Here is an 8,782-nt window from a genome sequence, read left to right as displayed (position 1 = left end):
CTAAACCAGAGATGCTTACTCTACATTAGCCCTCCTGTGCAATTGTGTAGGATTTGACAGGGTTGCCAATTAGTCGTCCGGATGATTCAAACTAGTTTGCTAGTTTGAATTTTTTTTTAATTGTTCCGGCTAGTTTCCTTCACTTAGTTTGATGAAGGTGAAGAGGAAATGATTTGTGTTGCCTTCCCCAATGGCTATTATCATTGGCTAATATTCTACGGGACAGGAAGTAGTATCACTATTTCCATTGACATTTTGTTTATTCTCAATTTATACCTTCCTGTGCTCACCTAAGAGGGACAAAAAAACAATAGTCCAGGAGTTCTGGCTAATTTCTTTGCTCAATGATATTGAATTAATTACAGCATTGCACTATCCTAGCTGTTAATGAGAGTGGTTATTGGCTTCTGGTCCATGCATGGGATTAGCAAATTATCTTATCTTTTGCTTATAGAATTCAGGATTTCTCTGAGGGGAGGGATCTCACTATTGGCTCTTCTTCCCTTGGCAGTGAAAATGTTTGCTCAGCAAAATCTGTGCACAGACCATGCACAATCCCTGCCTGTGGTCAAATGTATTTTACATTACATAATCTGAGCACACTCAGAGACCTTCACAATCAGTTGCATTGGAGACCAAGGTTCAACTTCACAAAATGGGATTGATCTGAGGTTTGAGGTAACAATGAAATCAGTTGCATGAAAAATATATGATATGATTGAAATTTTAGGCACTTTGTATTGTATATCACTTACCTGACCTCTTTGTCTCAGTTTATCAATTTATTCCTCTGCAAGAAACGCACATGTCGATGGACTGAATGGCCTAATTCTGCTCCTTTGTCTTATGGTCTTGTATCATGACCTGCAATTACTATGTGGTGTTCCAAGGAACGTGCAACAAATGATCTCTCCTCTGTGGTGCCAGTTCCTCAGGCTGCCCCTCCGCTGTGGCTCTGGGAGCTTTAGGCTAAAATGCCATCAACTCAATGGATTTATCTTCATGCATCACTAACCCTTATTTCCTGAGATGGCTTTAGGGAACCAGTTTCCAAACCTCTCGACCTGCTTACTGATTAAAATTATTTTGGAGAAATAACAGATATCCCATTGTGTTTCTTCATGGCATCAGAATCTGTCTGTCTCTTTACTTTGCCTTCATTTGTGAGTTAGCACTTTCTGCATTATGGTCTGATCAGTGTCCACACTTTTATAGGAAGCAAAGACTGTGCACTCATTGAACTTGGGCTGTTAGTTCTTGTTGTGATTCTGCCTTTATTGACGAGAAGTGAGGATTTGCTGTTTGTACGTAATTAGCCCCAGCAGTGCTTTGTGCACCGCACAGAATAATTACCTTCATTTCATATCCATTTGACACAAGAAAACTGACAGTGGTGACATTGCCTCACTGATTTCTCATCCCTGCTATTCATCACAGCAATTGGTGTATCAGAGAAATTTACTGCAAATACTGTCACTAAATAATTAAAAATACTCCTTTTTAAAAACATTCTGACCTGCACCAAAGTCCATTCATATTTTGGTCATCTTCCATTGTGAGGTCCAAAATATCAGGTTTAGTATCTTACCTCCATGTACTTAAAACAAATAAACTCGATGCAACACCAAAATAAAAATGTTGTAATTCTTGTTGGTACTGATGCTATGGGGTGGAAATTGGATGTTTTCAGAGTTTCTCCATTTGGAATACAATGATGGATGGTAACCAGCTCTCCAATTGTGTTTTTATTACATACACACAGTCCAACTTAGACTTTCCGTCACAATAAACAAAACTGAGCTGCTGGAACAACTTGTCAGGCCAGGCTGCACCTGTGTGCAGAGTGATGATTGACACTTTGGCTTAATACTGTGCATCAGGACATGTGTGTAAAGGGGAAGGAGCCTGTATTATGTGATGGAGAGGGGATCCGGGAGAGGTAAGATTGGTGGGCAGATGGAGCCAAGTGAGGGAGAAAGTGACTATCTCCATCCTTCTCCTGCCTCAGTCCTACTCCTCTCCTCTTCATACTACCGATCTTCTCTTTCCACACTCAGTCCTGATGTAGGGTCTCAACCCGAGAAGTTGACATTTCTCCGGCAGCTTGTTTTCTCAGTCCAGATCCCAGCATCTGCATGATTTTGTGTCTCTCAGTTTGCCTGTTGAGATGGGGATTAAATAATTTCAGATTGAATTATTTTGTTTATTCCATCCTGCAACTGAAAAGGCAATTTCATACTCAGAAAATCTTCCAAAATATGTAGTTAATAAAATTGCCACAAGGTGGCAGAAGATACTTGTTTAGACAGATGTTTCTGGCAGTTGTTCAGTAAGGTGTGGCTTTTCAAATCATTTGCATTATTGAAAATTAAGTTGGATGGATTTATTTTAGTTGGCACACAAACTATATATTCTGAAAATAAAATGTAATACCTTTTTATTAGTGTCCTTTTTAGTGGCAGAATTCAGTGCCTGGACTGGCATATAGATTTGAAAAAAGGCAAATATTCCAGGTATTGCTCATTTTTTCTGGTAGTTGGGGTCTTAACTGAGTCAAAAACAATGTCTCTTTTTTCATCGTGAGTGTGAATCTGCTGTGCATTTTAGTGCTTACTCTCGAACAGATATGTTGTAGAAGGACAGAAGAATTGTGCATAGAACACCGCATTCTAGTAGGAAATGAGATTTCGCTGTCATGTGACCCCTGAAAATGATGCTATCCATTAAACTTGTGATAATGCTGGCGCAATTGTTCAAATAGCTTGACTTGTTTCTGCAATGATGCATATAGCACCAGGGTTATGATCAGAGTAAGCAAAAAGCCTGGTGTTTATGATATATTGAAAGCTGAATTTGCATTCAGCAGTATTAAGTGGCTACTTGCCTGCTAGATTTTTCAGTAATGTATCTGCACTGTACTTCAAGCCACCTTTTGCAATTACAGTGCCTTACCAGCTTGCTGAAGCAGTCAATTTTATTTGGCTTTGAAGTAAAACCTTTCACAAAATTTGCACTATCTACCTTGCAAATACCCATCAACAGCACTGTATGCTATGTTGAGAAGAAAATATTTTTTTCTGTTTTTGGCTCATTACAGCATGGAATATTATGTTTGGAAATTGAACACTTTCCCCACATCAGCTCCCTGCAATCAGATGAAGCAATTTGAGGTCAAGTATTCAACAGTTGAATCCAAAATAAAGATTTCAGCGAAGTAAAGATTGCAAAGGTATGTCTTGCTTCTGTATCAAAACAATATAGATTCATGTTGCAGAATGTATTTTCAATTTTTCCTTCCAAAGTACAGGTAAAATTATGAAATTATATTTTGTCCATTACTGCCTGTTTGAATCTAAAGTAATCTGACCCAAATCATTTTGGAACGATTTAGTGTACGCTGCAAAAAGAGGGACTTTTACCAGTGTAGATCGGATGAAGACTGAAGTCCAAGAGGAGAAAGGGAATGAACTGATAAAATGTTTGAACCGTGAGTCTCTGAAGCCCACCAGCAGACGGTGGTACCTTTAGATCAGGGAATCAGGGAACTGTACAGTTCAGCACTGAGCCATCTAGCATCCACTGCTGCTTCCTGCTACGTCCACTCAAAGAGCAGTGGGTGTGGCCTCGACTTCCCTTGGCATAGTTACCCAAGGGATTCAATGATCAGTTTCTTGTATTTTTGTTGCAGGAAGTTAGCAAATACATCATCAGCTGTGCATTAACAAAGAATACTTCTTCCCTTACCACAAAATGAAACCTTTATTTTTCTCTGCAGTGCTTGACACTGTCTTCTCCCCAGCAATGCTTCCCCATTCCTGTGCAACTATGCATTAATGTAGATGTAAATGGTATTATTATTGACTTGGCACTGTGAGATAGTCAAAGCAGTATTGCAAGAATCTTGGCACCGACAGTAACTGATTGAACTGTTTTTCCCTGCCATCTCTACTTGATTACTTTCATTTATTGGCTCCTGTATCCATTTCACAGGCAAGGTTCTGCAGTTTCAATTATTGTTCATAGTTACAATTAGTAAGATTAAAATGAATGCAACTTTTATGGAAGGACTATCATACTCATATATTTGTGTAGGAATAGATAAGCAAGAAAGGTGTTCTGTTAATGGCTGTTGTTTGGTCTTGGGTGAGTGGTCCCATTGTACATTAGATAGAAATGCAACGTTATCCATCGGCCATCTGTAACCTGTGCTGGAAATATTTCTGCACAGGTAGGATAAGCCTAGCTGAAATACAGTATATCTATGGTAACGAGGCCTGTTCGTGCCCAGTGCCTGAATATTTGTATCCATTTTCAGATGTCAGTGAGAGAGTAAAGAAAGGCCCAGACATGGGAAGCACAGTGTAAAACTTATTGTTTAATATTAAATGACATTTTTGCATGCCTCCTTAACTGGCAATTTTATCTAATTGAGTGTCTGTGAACCACCTTTAGATATTTTCAAACTCAGAAAGATATTTAGATATAAATGACTAATAGAAATGAGAGAAGTAATCGCTTATTCAAGATTCGAGTTATGCTCCAGAATGGTAGTGTATATTTTCCGTATAGTATCTGACACCTACGCTGGTGATGTTTGGTGCAGAAATATATTTCCCATCTTTTGTAAATGTTTAAAACAAGTTTCCTGTCTCAGTGCAAGATTTCCTGAGACATTCAATTTGCATAACTAACCTTTTGGAGAGTAATTTCTGGCATAGATTTTGTTATTTTGACTTAAGTAGTCTAGGCTAAGAGATGTTCTTCGGTAGGAAGAAAACTGGCAGTGTAATAGTTCTGCCCACATTGCCTCTCTCACCAAGTGTAATTGTCCTACAAATGCATCCAAGATCTCTTGTGGTGAACCATATTGTCCCTACTGGCTCCTTAACACCAACAGAATCTGCATACAGCAGAAGAATTCGGAGTTAGAGCTGGGGAGTGTTAGGGAAGTGCGTGTGAATTAGGGGAGGGGTGATGGAGAGATGGGGAGAGATATTTTAATTCAAGTACTTTTTGTTTAAAAATCAATTTACTTGACCTTCCAGAAATAAAATCTTTAGTTTGGATTTCAAACACATTTCTGGCAGTCAGATGGTGTTGCATAAGGGGAGGAGAAAATAAAACATATGTTTATTTTCATTAATTTTGCCTGAGAACTCAGTGAGGTGCAGTAAATGTTGGAGACACTCTCTTCCGCTTCCTTTATTGGCTGTCACATATAACACACGCATGCACACAGTTACACTGAAATCACACCCAAATGCATTGCCAGCAGGAATATTTGAATGAAATCAGCAGAAAATAAAATAAAAGTGTGTGTATATAATAATATTGCTGTTTGTTTTTCTTCAGGCTAACAGTAAACATTAAAGTGATCTTGTAATGCTGAAACACCCACATTTGTTCTGGCTTTGGGCTGTTTATTTTTAATCACGATTGATCATATTTTCTGTTGACACTGAAAAGTTAAAAAAAAAGCAAAACAGACTCTCAACTTCCAAATTTTTTAGAAGAGAGAGGGAAAAAAGAAGTAACTGTGCAAATTCCTTCGTGGTCTGAGCTGACGAAGTATTTAAAAAGTACAAATGCTGACCCAAATGTAGTTTCCTGAGTTTAATTTTTACCTTAGATTTCGAGAGTATTATTCAAAAACTTGTCTCCATTGCTGTGCACAGAAGTAATTTTCACAAGGTTGCAGAATTCATTTTTGCAGCTTCATGGACAACTGTTTTGAAAGTGCTATCAACAGTGATGTGTGGGTGGGGGTGGGGTGCATTAACAGCAACAAGAAAAAGTTACTTTTACGCCACACACTGTAAGAAATGTGGTCCTCTTCAGCAGCAGTTTGGGGTACCTGCCCTTGTGCTGTTTGCAAATACATGTTGAACTTGAAGGAGGATGGTCATTTTAATGGAAGACGTAACATATACATAGCTCAGCACCAATTCATAGCAACAATAGACCTACAACCAATAATAATCTGAGAGGATGGGGTTGAGAGGAAAAATAGCTCAGCCATAATCAAATGGCAGAACAGACTTGATGGACTAAATAGTTTAATTCCGCTCTTATACGACCATAAACCATAGGAGTAGAAATAGACCATTCTGCACATCAAGTCTGCTCTGCCATTCCATCATGGCTTATTAATTAGATAGGTACATGGAGCTTAGAAAAATAGGGGGCTATGCACTAGGGAAATTCTAGACAGTTTCTAGAGTAGGCTACATGATTGGCACAACATTGTGGGCCAAAGGGCCTATAATGTGCTGTAGATTTCTATGTTCTATGTTCTCATTATCTCTCAACCCAATTCTCCTTATAAACTTTGATACCTTTACTAATCAACAACCTATGTCTTATAGTCTAAGTGTGGGTAGTTTAAATATTGCAAGCTTTGCGAAAAACGGAATAATTGATTTCTGTGCCGCTGTAGCTAATTGAGCTTAATAGAGTGCAGGCTTTTCAGTGAGTGGAGGTAAGATATTGGCGTAGAATCACTGTTCTCATCTCCTCAAGGGCCCGCTCACCACATCTGAATGGGAGGCTCAGTTTAGCTGGGCATCTCATCTTCGAATCCAAGGCCATTGTCTTTTGGTGATGGGACCATAAAGCATTTCAAACAGCTGGCAAAGTAGTCAGGATTTGCCTGCTGTAAAATTTGTAATTGATTCACAAACATTTAAATCAATTAAAATTTAAATAAGTAAGTAAAAACATTAAGTAGCTTTTAAAAATAACTTAACTGAGAGCATCCAAAAGTACACAAATAAACAATTAAATTAAACAAAACAAAATAATATAGAAAAGAGGATTTGCCTATTAAATATTTGTCTTATAATCTCTGTTGCAATTGGTGGAGTCTCAGATCCTGCTGAGAATCTAATTTGGCACACGCCAACAAAGCCTGCGCTGTGGAATCTCACTGAAGTGGGCTGTGCCACTGAATTCCACAGGGAGAGAGGCAGATTAAATTTAGACATACCTTTCTTAATCTCCCTGCCAGCTATCTCAGGTCAGTAGATTATTCATTCAGCAATGAGTGTGGCAGTCCTGTGACGAGTGCAGTAGGAATGGGTGATTGGTGACTGTTCCCACTGGTACTGCCTGCAGGAGCCAGCAACATCCGGCCCACTGCACACAACAGATCTGGAGGTCTTTTAGCAACAGTCGTGCAGCTTAAAAGCTGAAAAGGCGTTCTGCATTTGAACGCAGCAAAATGGATGAGTTGGAATCAGGTAGGCGTCTAAAACACAGAACTGTTTTAGTGAGAATGTTCTTGGAAACAGGAAATTGGCAATTTAAGTATCGTGAGACTGCCCGGCTTCAGTGTATAGTCAGTCATGACTGGCTCATTCCCCCACTATCTCTTCTTGCTTTAGCCATCCATTCAATGATCTGCTTCAAATGTAATAGGTTTGGAGATATGGGAACAACGGTATAGTAACTGACCAAAAATTTCTGCAATTTTTCAAAGAAAGGTCCATTTGGATATTATGATATTTTTGAAGAAAAGTACCATTTTAAAACTTTAAACATAAGAACATAAGAAAACCGAAGCAGGAGCAGGCCAATAAGCCCGACAGTGTGACCATACCTAAACTGCCTCAGCTCTCATTTCTTTTCTGCCAGTTCTCCCTCAATGCCCTGATCTTCCCACTTTACACACCACCAATGATTTGGTCTCCGAAACTCTCCGGGGACAGAGAATTCAGGAGATTCACCATTCTCTGTGAGAATTCCAACCCATTTCCTGATCTTGTTACCATAGCATCACAGCACCTACTCTGGCATCTCCCCACAAGATTGTATATGTTTCAATAAGATCACCCCATTCCTCTAAACTCCATGGAGAATAAATCTAATTTCTATCAATGGTCATGATAGAACAACACTCATCCTGGGAACTTGTCTAGTGAATGACTTCTGGACTGCCTGCAATAGCAGTATATATTTTTCTACAAAGAGACCAAACCTGAGCTCATTTATCCAAGAGTAGCCTCACCAACATCCCGTACAGTTGTAATGATACTTTCCTATTTCTAAACTCCAATCATCTTGCCATTAAAGCCAAAATGCCATCTTCTATACGACAGTCAGGCTCAAGGGCTTCTTGATCCACCAGATGGACTGGACTGCTGATTCAAAGAGGGAAAAAGGAGGGGGCCTGTGTTTCATGATGAGGGCTTCGTGGTGCTCGGACACAGCGGCCTTGTCACACTCTTATTTCCCCGATCTGACACATTCAATGTTTAAATGTCATCCATTCTACTTACCAAGAGATTTCTCTTCCATGGTCCTGACCACAGTTTACGCACTGCCAAAGGCCAATGTTAAACAAGCATTCGATGTATTGAGTGTCGCAATCAGCAAACAAGAAACAGAAGACCCCGACGCCTTTCAAATCACTGCCAGGGACTTTGAACAAACCTGCTTGAAGACATCTCTGCCCAATTATCAACAACACATCACCTGCAGCACTAGAGATCCCAACACAATCAACTGCTGCTACACTATCATATGGAATGTCTACTTTTCCATCGCTGGACTACAGTTTGGCTGTCCTCCTCCTACTCGCGTACAGGAAAAGGCTAAAACGCAAGGCTCCAGAAGTAAAGGCAAAGAAGAGGTGGTCACAGGAGGCAGAGGAGTGGCTACACAACAAATTCAAGTCAGTAGACTGGGCCATGTTCAAGGACTCATCTGAACGACTACGCCATGGTTGTCACAGACTTTATAAAGCCAGTCACGGATGAGTGTGCCCCCACAAAATCATTTAGAG

Source organism: Mobula hypostoma, chromosome 1 (genome assembly GCF_963921235.1).
Source record: "Mobula hypostoma chromosome 1, sMobHyp1.1, whole genome shotgun sequence".
Lineage (NCBI taxonomy): Eukaryota > Metazoa > Chordata > Chondrichthyes > Myliobatiformes > Myliobatidae > Mobula > Mobula hypostoma.
The sequence above is the reverse complement of the archived record's forward strand: the minus strand, read 5'-3'. Positions refer to the sequence as shown.